This window comes from Ambystoma mexicanum, chromosome 10 (assembly GCF_040938575.1).
Source record: "Ambystoma mexicanum isolate Mex_15411 chromosome 10, UKY_AmexF1_1, whole genome shotgun sequence".
NCBI lineage: Eukaryota > Metazoa > Chordata > Amphibia > Caudata > Ambystomatidae > Ambystoma > Ambystoma mexicanum.
The window spans coordinates 846,041,279-846,055,807 of NC_090932.1; the positions used below are offsets into that span (position 1 = coordinate 846,041,279).

A 14,529-nucleotide genomic window follows, 5' to 3' on the forward strand; every position below is an offset into this window, starting at 1 on the left:
AATGCAATAATTTCGGTTTATAGATATAGGTGTCGCTTGCCCAAACTGAAAATGACCACTTTCAATTATTCAGCAGGCACTCCTGTTGGCTTTGGCAATGCTTGTTCGGTTGTGGGAGTTGTTTTTACGCCCGCCAGCATATATGTGGTAGGGCACAATAGCAACCCGCTGCCTGCGTGTGCTCAATGTGTACATTTGTGTTCGGGTGCAATGCCCAACCTGCATATAGGAGGAGCTTTGTTGACCTCATCCTTCCTTCCTTCCTTCCCTCCCCTCGACCACGTTAATCATTGCAGTGTGCGAGTGACCCCGGTGCGCAGCCTGCGGGTCCAATGGCAGAGCCGGAGGGGCGGGCGCATAGATTAGCAGAAGAGCTTGTGATCTGTCAGCTGCGCCGTCAGTGCGCGAGTGCTGATATCTGGGACGCAGCGCGAGGCGTACGCCAGTCACACCCGCTATCCTCTCACCAGCAGTAGGTTCCCTTCCGACCGAGGCTGAGGAATCTACCGTTCCCCCGTCTCCTGCCAGAGCCGTGAGTACTCCCGAAGAGCGCTGCCTCGGCTACTGCTTGCATTTCTCTCCGGGGAGCGTTAGTGTTCACACGCATAGTAACGCAGTCCGAGGCATGGGCGATGGGAAGGATTCGTGGGCAGGCTTTGAGTACAGTGAGTCTATCACGAGTACCTTCGGAGACAGAAAACCAACCAACACGGAGCACAAACTCCGGTACATGGGGGAAGAAGGTGCACCTGTAGGGTCAGCAGCAGACCGTGGTACTCTTATGCACTGGGGCGCAAGAAAGAGTCCCGGGGGACCCAATGCTCACCCTCCGGAGGTGAGCAAAGCCAGTGTATTCGGCTACCTGGGAACGCAAATGCCGAGGACGCGTCGGGCAAGAGCCCACAGCACTGACTGGAAAGGGCGCAGGAGAGGGGAGGGGGCTGTCCGGGGTTACTGATCGACCCATGGTGTATTCGAAGGAGGGTGGGGGTATTATTCCGTCTGCATTCTAGTAGTGTGTGGTATCCACTATAAGGCATAAGGGGGAATGTATCCTGCCGTAATCGAGTAGGATACGTGGGCAGTAAGAATACTTCGTGAAAAGCCATGACAGGCACTCGCACTTTGTAAGCAAAAGGGAAGAGTGGAGCAGGCATGGAAGCATGTGAAATTCGGCAGTGGCATGTTTGGAATAGCGCGCGCCGGTACCCACCCCGTCGCCATTGACTCTGCTCTGTTGCATCCGAAACTATGGCGTCGGCGCACTCCTTTGCACTGGTGTTATGCGGTGTAATTCGGGGCACCACTGTTTGTCATTAGCCCTCCCGTACCCCCCCCTGTGAGTCCTTTCCCCTGCAGTCCCTTATTTCAGCAGTCATTCGCTTTTTTCTGCGCGGGGCCCCTTCCTTTTCAAAGCATCGCTTCCCGCAGCAATTCGTGTGCGGTTGCCCCTACACTCTGTATTTCCCCTCGGGGTTTCCCCTGGCCCTGCATACCATCTCTTCTGCAGCCTGTGTTTGCAAAGTAGTCTAATTTCTGTTGTACTCTGTTCCCTTGCAGCATTTATTCCCCACCCACAGGGACTTTTTTTTCTTCTTTTAATTTTAAAAACCCACTTCACACTGAAACCTATTGCCCCTGCAGTCTCTGTGCAGTTGCTGGCCCATGTGGTGGTTCCAACCGGTCCGCCGCTCATTCCCCCTCGAACATGCAATGTTTTTGCTCTACAGTCCGCCTTCCAATATAGGCGTACTATGTGCTGCTTAGTGTAATCTCGGTTTGCTCCTTCACTCGATCTTCAACAATAGTATATCCATGCAAGGTTCCCTCCCTAAAGCCGTTTGTTGCACGTAGCATTTATTTTGCATGGAATTTTAACTCGCCATGCGTCTGCGGGGTGTGTTTCGACTGCATTGCATGTCTTGGAGACAGTCTGCTTTTGCTTCATAATTGCTCACCACCGGTCTCACATTTCCCAACCCCACAGTCTTTGCGCTGCTGTTATTTGTTTACCATCTTTCAACAGCAGCCTCTTCAGCCTTGCAATGAGCGTATCCCTATAGCCAATTTAAACCCTTTGTATTGTGGACAAACACGCACCTTTCTGGTATCTTGGCTGTTTCATCAGACACCCGCATATTCTGGGATAAGCAGAACTAAAGACTCCCTTCCCCCATCCGAAGTGTGAGGAAGAGTAGTGTATTCTTTTTGGCCTGCTGTCCTTAGTGGGCAGTTTAGTGACACGCTGTGCCTCCTGGTCATACAGGGTTGCAGTTTCTGATGGCATTGGTCGACCATCCAGGTGGCCAGCGGTTCGGCGAACCGCTGTGGCATCTCTAGAATTCACGGCCCTACAGTAAGCAGGAGATCTCTAGAATTAATGGTTCTACAATGGTTCTGGGGAGTAGACCCCTCACCCTGGTGGCTTGACGGCGACCCAAACAGTTTGGATTACATCATAATGCCATCATGCGTTGAGTTTTGTAATCCTGATGTTTCACCCGGTGATCGAAGTGAGCAGTACTGGTCGGGAGCCGTGTTCCATTACTTTCATTTTTTTCTGTTTACCACTCCTATACTTTTAACGACCATATTCACCATTTTATAAAGAGTTAATGTCCTTGTGCAAGTGTAAAGTTGTAATGGGATCCTTAGTTACAAGACACTTACCTATAGCAATGCCCCGGCCGCAACACCATGTCACAGATTGCACTATGCTTCCGCCAACCCTCTCCCCTGCCGCAACCACAGTTCCACTACTTTTTTCAGTACACTTTTACCACTGGTTTCACCCAGTTGAGGGTGTGGGCGCATGTCCCGGAGGCCAACCGGTAGGGTCAGTGTGCTGGTACCCTGGGCTCTCAATGGGCATGGGGGCAGGTTCTGGGACACTGGAAACTGCCCTCCTATGTCCCATATTTTTTTGGGATCTCGTATCTGAACAAGATAATATGTAGAACCGAAGTAAATCTGGGTCCTGGCATTCTGGAGTTGGACCTCTCAGGTGGTCCCCATCAATACTACAAACATTGTTTGATAGTGATGGCGATATTCAAATGAATGTGGACCTTTACAGCCAGATCCGTGTCGCATTATTTGCGTGGTTGTTATAACCAAAGGCCTATGTGTGTGTCCCCTATTGCAATCCAACTTCCAATTGCAATGCACACACCTCCTCTTTAATCCCTATGTCCAACTTTGACCCTTTGTATGGACAACAAGCACTCTGTTATCTTGGCTGTTGCATCAGACTTCCACATAGTCTGGTAGAAGAACTAAAGACTCGCTTAAGTGTGAGGCAGAGGCCTAATGTTTAGAAAATGTGCAAAGCAGGAGCTATCTGGTTGTTCCCCCATCCGGTTCTTGATGTGCGGTCTCTGGCTTTGCCATGATGTATCCCTGCAGTGTTTATTCTATTCTCCATGTGGGTGAAGGGAGGATAGCTCTGTGACAATGCGTGGGTCGTGGAAGCAATACCGCGCTGAGCAACATGAGTTTGAATCCCAGATCCGTGCTTGAAACAGATCTCTGTATTAAACGCGTTATAAATAAACTGCACTTGCACGATCCGAATGTACAAGGCCTAGTAGGATCGTTCCTTGCCCCTTGCCTTTTTGCTCCTTGAGACACACGCATACATGCGCACAATAAGTGACCAATAAAATAAAAGGCAGCACTAAAAGTACCAGAATTCAAAGTAATGGGATCGCTCGCCAGACCTGGCATGGGTTCAGATCGTTGTGAATTCTGCTTGTCTCCTGCTTTTGATCTTTTTTTGATGGGGCGTTCAGCTTTTTATGCAGATGCAACAAAATGGGCAGTCACTTCTGTTAGGTACTTGTTTATTTATTAGGTACTTGTTTATTTTTTTATTTTTTTTTCTAAAGTCCAACTGGTGTGGGATGACCTAAGACTCTTTTATATATTAGTGACCCAACTCTTAATATAGGCCTGTACTACACAAGTCAATAAGAGTGGCTGAGCAGTACAAAGAAATCGGTTCACACAGGTATCCAAGTAAATGCTAACTCACTTAAAGTTATATTAAAATATATTTATATATACACAAGTATATCTAAAATGCCACAACTACTAACAAATGTGAAATCAATTAATATTAGAAACAATGCAGATGATTGACTTTTTCTATGCTTTACATATCAAGCACACCGTGACATCAATTAGGGTCAGTATCAGCATTTGCATATATATCCTTTGCAAAATTTAGATGGGGAGGGAAAGTTTCAAAGTTAGGCAGCACACAATTAGCAACTGTTAATAACAAGTATACTCTCCCTGAGGGATATAAGCAGTCAGTTTCTTAGCAATAAGTGTTCATAATTAAAACCTATGGAGGAACCAGCATTGCCAAAGCCAATCGGATCAAGAAGATGGACCTTTGGGAAACCAGGACAGCCAAAGTCAAATGGACAGTTCCAGTTCTGATGGAGATCTTCAGAGGAAAGGTTTCAGTGGTTCTTGGAAGAAACACAGGAGCTCAAGGGGATCCTACCTGATAGTGCACAAGCTGTAAGGCCTTCAAAAAAGTTGCGTTCCACTCTCAATTGAAGAAAACATCACTTTCCAAGCCAGAAAGCATCGAAAATGACATGAGGTAATACCCCACATTCCCTTGAAGGTGAAGAAGAAATGGTAGGTGGCTTCCTTCTAGGTGCAACGTTGCAGACAATGATTCCTCATCCTTGGTCGTGGTGACGAAAGTGGGAACCTCTGGTAGGATTCTACAGCAGCACTCTGGAGAAGGGATCGTCGACGATGGGTTCGCTCACTCCAGCGGTTTTATGATTTTGGTGCCTTTTTATAGAAGAAACTAATATCACTGGTTGGATTCTCGTCAATTATTTGGTCCTGAACTCTGGTGAGGGCACTTTTGGTGAAGAATTCCTGCCTCTGGAGTTCCTCGTGCATGCCTGCAAAATTTCAGCCAGGTTTGATCTCCAGAAGACCATGCACTCGCTAATGGTTCAGGTACCCCGGATATTGGGATTCTGCAGCTCAGTCACAGCACGTCGGTGGATGGCCCAAAACAAAGGAGGTTTTGAGGCTAGTTGGTCCCACCAGTCTAAGGGAGGAAGTCGCCCTTGGTGCGTCTTCCCTTTCAATGTGAAAACAGGGTAAGCGCAGCTGAGAGGTTCAACCTGTGCTTTCGCGGTCCTTGAAGGTGCTACTGGTGTCTCTGCTCGTCTTCTGCCTCAGATTCCTTGTTCCAGTGGTCAACTCTGCCTGTGGTTCCAAAACACCTGGGGGCTGGCTGTCCTCAGGACAGTCAGCCGCCTAGTTGGGACTGGTTTCATCCAGGCATAACTATAGACAAAAGTTTCGGGCTGCTCCCTCACTTCCTGCCTTCCAAGACACACTGGGGGCTTGGGTGCTTCAGGGCTGACGCCTGCCCAAAGGCAAGACCACACAAAGGACTCAAATATACTCTTAAGGATAGAAGGAAAGTCCAGAAGGAACTGACAAATGTAAAATGGCGAAAAAAGAAGACTGGGCCATTTTGAGAAAAGGGTCACCCATGGGTGCTGTACTGCAGCTGAGAAGTCAGCCTGCTAGTAGTAAACTACACACGGTCGAAAAAAAGTAACCACTGCCACCAGCCATTTAAGCTGTAACACATTACATGAGTGGTACAATGTAACCCCCAGCACCCCACATAGGGTGCTTTGTGCTGGACCCACACAAGAACCGGTAAGTAAGATAACTTCTATCTTAATCTCCTTGGGAACTGTAGTTCGTGCTTCACATATTTTTTTTAATATATATATATATATATATATATATATATATATATATATATATATATATATATATATATATATATATATATATATTTTTTAGCAGTCCAAGGGACTTTTCAGTGACACTGCACATAGGGTGCTAGGTGTCGCAAAGCAAAAGATGCCTGTATTAAAAAGCATGGCGCTTACCAGACTCCACAAAACAGTAAAAATAAAAATCCCAGTCAGAGAAAAAGAATGTGGGGAAAAAGTTCCACTCCGGAGTTTAAAATAAAAAAAAAAATCCAGAGTCCAGCAAAAGTTCTGGGCGTCTCTTGGGTTAAAGGGGAATTTGCACAGACTGACATTTTACCTAACACCCTCAATACGAGATAAATAGCAATAACTGAATATCTTTAACGTTTGAGAAGTTTGCTTTAGTTTGTGATTTTTAGCCCACTACCAATGAGCAAGCATTTGGTGCTCACAGTGCTGCAGACCTCAATAGTGGAGGGCTCCAGACGTTGCAATGATTGCCAGGCTTGTTTAAGGTTAGAAGTGTAGCATGTGCCCTCTTCATATTTTTCTGAGAGCCCACCCCAGACACGTCCCAGTCACCAGCCAAGCGCTTAGCTGAGCGTGCAAAGGCAAAACACACATGCCTAGTCAATGTGGTAGGCTTCTCCCTCGATTACCTACCCAGGCTCCCCCATTCCTTTACCTATTGATTTATGTATGTAACTACTAGCTCAACTGAGCCTTATATTTTGGTTATACTTGCTACATTGGGCACATATATGCGCATGGAGACTTACATCTGGGTAGTCGTTTTATTCTCAGTAAGTCAGTAATCTGTGTCCAAAACACATATCTGAGCAACTGAATACAGTAGGATCCATTTAGAACTGGGTGCCTATTACGCTAGTAATTTGTTTTTGATTGCACATACATTTCTGCAGCAGCATTGTTAAAAGCAAATCAATCTTGTCTTGTGCAACTAAACTAAAAATGTTGCTTTTCCCAAAACTGTGCGAAGAGCGGAATGGACACACGCTCTCGCGCAATTTGTGCCTTTCATTGGTTTGAATTTCTCCACAGCACTAAATGCCTTTTGGCGAACATGCGCTTTACAAATCGCCCCCTAAAAATAAAATTTCTAATGTCGCCTGCCCAAGGCTGCGCTATTTGACTGTACCCAATAATGTACAGGTTCCCAGTTGTAACATAGCGTTCAAGACTCCTCGCCTTGCGCCTAGTTGCAAGGGGACAGGAAGCAATGATTTGGGGAAAGTTGCACATCAGGGTCGATTCGCAACTTAGTTACTGACTTAAATCTGTTGATTCAGAAAAGTTACTAGAGTGAGTTACTACGGATTTAAGCCAGACTTGCTTTAAAAGCATCGAGTGCAAGCCTGTTCCTCATGGGTGATTTGTGAATTGACTTTGTACCTTAACCTTCCTATTATTCCTTTCAAATCTTTTCAGGTGGATCGGGCTTTCTAGCTTTGTGTGGAATGTTATTGTTATGCACCTCTTAAAAACAAGATGGTTAGGAAAAACAGCTGTAAGGCGAAATGGTTTAATGAACATATAAATTTGCTCAAACAGAGTAAACGCGCCAAGAACGTGTATGGCATAAGACCCACACGCAGACAGAGAACTGGAAACGTGCCGACCAAGTGTACCGGAAGGCTATTAGAGAGGCAAAGTCAAATTACTACAACATGGAAATCGAGGCAGCCCCAAACTCGACAAAACTCTTCGATATTCTTAAGGACATAGAAAAGCCCAAAATCCTCTCCCCTCCTCACATCCCCACTAAAGAGGATTGTGAAAGGGTTCAAGCGGGTTTTGCCGCAAAAATAACCAAAGCCAGGAAAAATATAATCCTGGCTAGAGAACACCAGTTTGGAGCCCCCCGATGAGAAAGAACTCCTATCCGTAGGAAAGGAAAGTTTTAGCTTTGCAGAAGTCTCAGAGGAAGAAATGTGCAGGGTAATAGCAAGCATGAAACCCACTTCCTGCGCTGAAAACATTCTTCCCACTAAGATCATCCTGGATAACAAAACTTTTTGCCCCGGTACTGACAAGGCTAGTCAATGCCTCCTTCCTAGAAGGTGTAGTCCCGAAGGACTTAAAAAAAAAAGTGACCATCACACCGCTTGTAAAAAAGGCAGGCTTGGATCCCAAGGACCCCAATAACCTCCGTCCGATTACCAACTCCAATTTCAACCAATCAGCTGCAGAAACATGTTGAAAAATGCAGACGTTACATGACCAACAATCTGGCTTTAGAGCGGCCCACAGTAGAGTCAGCAATGCTAGACCTACAGACACATATGCTAGAACTGACAGAGAAAGCGAAGACTGGGTTACTCATGCTGCTCGACCTCAGCACTGCATTTGATCTAGTAGACCACCTATTGCTACAGTCGGCATTGGATAAACTTGTAGGGTGCTCAACTAAAGCACAGGCCTGGTTGGCCTCTTTCCTGAAGGACAGGATGGCACGAATACACTGGGGCGAAAACTTCTCCAAAGCAACCCCGATACTGTTTGGAGTTCCCCAAGGTGCCAGTTTGTCCCCTCTCCTGTTTAACCTTTATATAAGAAGCCTCTGCTCGCTGTTAGAAAAAATTGGCATGATTTTTACCAATTACGCTGATGATACTCAGCTACTATTTGGGTTAACAGGAGACCATGCTGTGGACAGTGCGCAGATCGAGAAAGTTTATAATATTATCGACACCTGGATGCAGAAGCACTGGATGTGCCTAAACACCAAAACGGAATTAATGATATTTGGATCGAATCAAGCTAGGTCCAAGCTAGATCCCCAATATAAGAATTTCCGTATTAAAGATGCAGCCATAACAGTGGTACCCAAGATAAAAACCCTAGGAATGATGGTCGAAGCTTCCTTGGGATCAGGCGCACAGGTTAGTTACTTATATAAAAATAATCTGTACTACCTGCGTCTCCTAAGAGCTATCAGACCATACATTAATGAGATCAACGCAGCCTCCATTGCCAGAGCTATTCTGATATCACGCCTGGACTACGGAAATGCGCTGTTATTGGGAGCGTCAAAAAGGGAGCTAGCTAAATGCCAGGTCATGCAAAACGATGGCATTCGCATCATTAAAAGGAAGAAACAAAAGGACCATATATCAGACAGTAGGAGGGACTTACACTGGCTCAGAATCGAGGATAGAGTCCAATTTAAAGCGCTAACGATTGTCCATCGATGCCTCTTTGGAAAGGCGCCTGCCTACTTTAAGAAGCACTTCTCCTGCTGATACTGGCCTCCTAAACGTCCCAGAAGCCAAACGGGCATCAGGAAGGGGCAAATCCTTTCCCGTCAAAGCATCCAAATACTGCAATGAGCTCCCCAGGCAACTAAGACAACAAGAAAACTACGCTACATTCAGGAAAGCTCTGAAAACTAGACTTTTCCAATAACTTAGCGCAGCGAATTATCGAGAGACATAAATTGCAAAGGACCAAAACTGCGCTTCACCGCGCCCTGATGCCTGCGGGCTTTCGGCGCGTAACGAGCATAAAGTAAAGTTAGTTCAGGGGCCCTCCTAGATGTTTGTGTCTCCAAACCATGCTGGTGGCTTGTTGCTGGGACCTGTGAAGCCTGTGGCTACTGTTGGCCTAATTGCGAGTTAAGTGGTAAAACAGAGTTTCTGCCTATGTTAACACTAAGCCATGAGTTTTGGTTTTGAGGTGGAGGTTTTCCCTCCAGAAAAACCATGGAGGTAAATCTTCCCACTCGACGGCCAAAAATCGGCAGCGCCGCAGTAATTCCACCAAAAAGCCTTTGGGTCCAATGGACCCAAAATTAATGGGCAATTACACCGCCCCCACCACTTGTAATCGGGTGGAAATTCTGTGTGACAAAGTGGCAGTAACAGTAATTCCTCTGGGCAATTATTTTCAGAAGATTTACCTCTGAATTTTTCCGCCTAACTCGTAATGGGGCCCTGTATCTTCAACAACAAAGTTGCGGTAGCAGGGGTAAGCCGCCTGATTTAATCATGAGCCAGAGTCTTATGTTCTCTACTCTGCCCGTTCAGGGATTGAAGTAAGGAAAAATAGCCCAAGAACTTGCAGGGCTACTCCCCATACTCCAATCGCACGCACTAGATAACAGAAAAGCACAGTAGAATTCATGGCTGAACTGACACGAGATACTGCACAAGCCTTTAACTTGCATCAGAGGCTACGTGGTCTGGAGCAGGAATCTTAATTATTATTCTGCATGCATAGTGCAGTAGTCGGGCTGCAGAGGCGGTGGAGTGTGGCGCTTTCAAAACTTTGTTTGTTTCGTTGTCACTGATCCTGCCTACTACTACAAATCTAAGGGGGTACATACTGAACAACTGCGCACATTTGCACGTGTAACCCTTAACTCGGCTTGTCTGATCTGGCTGAGAGTTGCCAGGTGATTCGCCCAGGGAGTGGGCAGTGAGTAATTTGAGCAATCCTTCCAAAATGCGCAAGGTAAGTCAGCTGTGTGCATTTGGTGAACCGTTAACGGAGTTGGACAACAACTAAATATACACCAAACCCGTGAGACTATGTATGATTTGAGAGAATGAAGATCGGGGGGGGGAGGGGATGTTCATCTTAAGTTTTATATAGTCCAGAAATACAGAATCGCTGCCAACAAGAACAGCTCCAGTCCTTCTCAGATCATATCCAAGTTCATGGGCCACACTCGGCATCGGTTCACTGCAGACTCAAGCTCTCACCCGAAAACATTCCCTGCAGTGCTCAAGGTTTAGAACAGGCCAGAGTTAATCCATTCGAGCAGGGGGCCCCATATTGCCTCAAACGGCAACCCCACCTAACCAGGGCTGTTCGTTTTTCCATAGCTGTTATGTCCTGTAGCCTCTGCAACCACTGGCCTATCGATTGGGAGTTTAGGAGGGGGGGGATGTAATCTCAGCTTTGCCCCACATTGAAGTTACCACTAGTTTATACTGCTAACACGATGGCACAATCCACCCTCAGTTGAGCACCAACTCTCCCATTCATCTACTTGCGCACACCCCAGCATGATGAATCCTGGTGTAAGTGCCCGCGCGTTACATCCCTAACAGTACCTTATCTAGCTTTCCATATCTTCTCCAATTTAGGACAAGTTGCCATAATATGTCAGTGAGCCCTCTTGCCTGCACCCCCTCAAACACCTCTTGTCGGCTCTGGGTATGAACTTTTACAATTTCATGGGGGTGAGATACCACCTATGGGAAACCTTGGGGTGAGATACCACCTATGGGAAACCTTGAGCTGCAACTACCTGTTCTGCATACAGCTGTACTCATTCCATGTATTGCAGTATACTCCCTCCCACTCTTCAGACGTAAAGGTCCTCCCCAATTCTATTTCCCATTGGTGCTGAATTGGCCATAACTGGTCCAAGCTGCGGCTCAACATCCCACCAGCTTCTCTTCTTTCATCCCGCGGGCTTCCAATAGAATTTTATCCAGCACTGTGCGTGCTCATGTCACCCCTGGTTGATAACTGGGCTTGGAGCCAATGTCGCTACTGATGCTAGCGTAATCTTTCCCCTTCATATAGCCCAAAGGGCACTTTAAGTCCACAATGGTTCTAATGATCTCCCCTTGCACTGTCTCCTATTTTCCTACAGCCACCGTCCTATCCCTGAGGGCTGGGTTGAAATCTCTATTCCCTTGAATGTGTGTGGAAGGTTATGGGGAATGTTACATGACCCCTTCTTCTGGGGATCATATCCCACGCTTCCATTGTAACCCTAGAGAATGCATTTAGTATATCTGGGGAGGCCAACCCTCCATCTACTGTGACCGATCCAAGCCTTGCCTCCTTACGCCCCCATCCCCGATAAACTTGGAAGCTATTGTCACACCGTGGCCGTGGAAACTATGGGCAAGATGGAGGCGCTATTAGGTTGCACGGCAGGTTAGCTTGACATGCTAGTCTTTTTTGGGCTGCAGGTACATAGGCCACGCCCCCCGCGAGTCATGTTGCAACTCGCATTCGTAGGTCTTTGGACTTTCGCCCGCGTAGCAGTGCTCACCTTGTGCTTCCTCTTTGTATTCCCTCTGCTCCAGTTTTTCCTTTGCCTTCCTGACTGGGAATTAGTTTTTTCCGCAGTCGCCTATCTTGTCCTTTTCCCCACTCCAATTCCTCCCTCCTCTCCTGTGTCTTCGGTCAGCCTCTCCGCTGCTGCCTTTCCGATTTCCTCTGTGATAGTGTTTCCTTTGTGCCTCCTACAGCCTCTTGTGGCACATCTGTGTTTCCCTTTTTATCGGCTCCTTTTTTCCGGCACCTGCCCGCGGTGTTCAGAGTCAGCCACTTTGTATCCCAGATTGCTCTCTCCCTCTCTCTCTTGCATCTTACTCTGTGTCCATACTGCTGGCGGATTCCTTCTTCCTCCGGTACCTTCTGTCAGCGGTGTGTTCCATACTTAATTGGTTAGGTATTCTTCAGCCATACTCGGAGCTACCTACCTTCCCCTCCAGAGACAGACCAAAGATTTACCATTACCAACTGAAGTCTGCAGTTTCATTTAATTGTAAGACAGTACCAGCCTCTTCTGCTTCCGTTCTGCCTGGCCAATACAGCTACACAGGGTTTTTTCTGCCTCTTCAGGCTTTTTCCCTGTTTGAGGGACGGGCTCCCTTGGGTTCACCTGACTGTCGGTCCTATCGACGGTCAAGGTGGCCTCGGGAGGAGACCGCCCTTACCTCTAAGAGCGCAAGAAGGGAAAAACTCCCAAAACAGACAACGCAGCAGAGAACCCCAAGAAGGACAGAAGGAGGAGACGCAAGGCATCTAGCTCCACAGAAGATCCAGGTGAGGAGAAACTACAGACCGTGACAGCTATCCATTGGAGGGCATGCAACTTCTCCCCAGGGTGAGCTAGTGGAACATTCTGGAAAAGATGGAGGATTCTTGAACTATTTTGATACTTCTCGACTTCTCAACCACGAAATCTTTAGCCTGCTCTATCAATCCAAATCTTGTTGGACTAGCCTAATTAGGGGTGGGTAGTTTGCACCCTCCCAGTGCATCCTCTGCTAGTTACATTAATACCAAGTACCGCAGGGTTCCCTTCACCTGACTAAACGGGGTTAATTGCTGAGTTGCAACCAGGTGTCTGGAGTAGTACCTGTTCTAATCAAGCAGATTTGCTAACATTAACCTTGAATGCAGCCACGATCCCGTTACCACGTGACTACCCTAAGCACATTTAGGGTCTGTTATCGAGAGAATTGCGTCATCTGCAAAAAAAGGCTAATTTTATACACCCATGCCTAGTGATGTGCTCGGACTTCCTGATCTGCTCTGTGAATGGCTCCATCACTAAGGCAAACAGGATGAGTGACGAAGGGCACCCCTTCTGCATGTCTCTACCCAGAGAGATGGTATCTGTGAGCCCCATTCACATTGACCCTAGCTTTTGGGGGCAGCATAATTTGCCATAATCGTCCTGATCCTATTGGGGCAAAGTCCGACCGTGCATAATTCCTTTTCTAGAAGGGACCAGTTGACTCGGTTGAATGCCTTTTCTGTATCCAAGTAGGACCGTTTGCTCTTTCCTCCGGTGTGGTGTTCCCGGTCTAGCAGAAAAGTGACTTTCCTAATCCTGTCCGCGGCCCCCCCTGTTGGGTACAAACTCTGTCTGGTCCTGATGAATTAGGGACTGCATGAATGGGGCCAAAAGGTTGGTTAGTATTTTGGTAAGGATTTTCACATCTATATTAAGTAGGGATATGGGTCTATAAGATGTATATTGGGCTGGGTCTTTACCAGGTTTGGTGATCAGCACTATTTGGGCCAGTCATTGATGTACACCCTGTTATCAAGTTAAAAAAGATGTACTAGTGGGTCAACGAGCAGGTGCGCCACACTCCTTTATAAAATGCTATTGACCGGCCATCCATCCCTGGGCTTTTACCTTCCTCCATGATTGCTTCCAGCCACATCTTATTTCTCTCAGGGATCACTGGAAGAGCTACTGCCTCTAGATAGATCTCTTGGGGCCTCCCTTCAACCCAATCGCTTAGTGTAGAGTGCTTGATAGAAATCCCGGAAGACCTTGCGCTTGGGTCCCCTCCCCATCATCCAATATCTACCGGGTAAATCTTATTCCCCTTTTTGTCACCCCTCTAATAAAAGCTTTGTTTGTCTTAGTAATGTTTGCCCTGCCTTGTCCACCTTTAACATAGTAAGCTCACCTTCTTGTTTTGAGCTCCCTTGTCCATTCCTACTATCCACAGCCTTACACTGCTCCTCACTTTTCAATTTCTCCAAGCAGCGCTAGCTCCCGCTGCAGCCTACTCTTGTGACACGCTGCTGCTGAGGATATCGAAATCCTCCCCGGCCTCTGCTTTTAGAGATACCAATGAGTCGGTTCCATGTGATAATGTCCCCGCAAAAATGTCACCATGCAAGAATGGCGCTGTTTTTTCCCCCGGCAACATACATATGGAACCTGCGAGGGACACAGCCACAACCATCAATTTACTTTAAATGGAGCAGGGGACACCCCCGCTGCCATTTACCCCAGATATTATCCCCATAAATAATGTTGCCTATGCTGTTTCCCGCCGACGTATTGCGACATTCTTTATGGGGATAATATTACCTGATGCCAGTGAGTGCCTAGCAATGTTTTGCTCCTATGAGTTCGAAGTAGGCCTCTAGGGCCTTTTCAAGATTCTCCCTTAACAGCTTGTCCTGTAGGAGGAGCTAATTAAGCCTCCACAATGGACGTGAGCTTAATTTCCCCTCC

The 14,529-nt window shown here is 46.9% G+C and overlaps 1 protein-coding gene across 1 annotated transcript in view; it reads left to right on the top strand.

Moving 5' to 3' along the window:
- Positions 1–250: 250 nt before the first annotated feature.
- SERPINI1 (serpin family I member 1) overlaps positions 251–14,529 on the top strand; it is a 248,935-nt gene continuing 234,656 nt past the window's right edge. The window contains exon 1 of the mRNA XM_069618495.1: positions 251–532. The gene's annotated coding sequence lies outside the window, so the exon portion shown is untranslated. The remainder of the gene's footprint in view (positions 533–14,529) is intronic.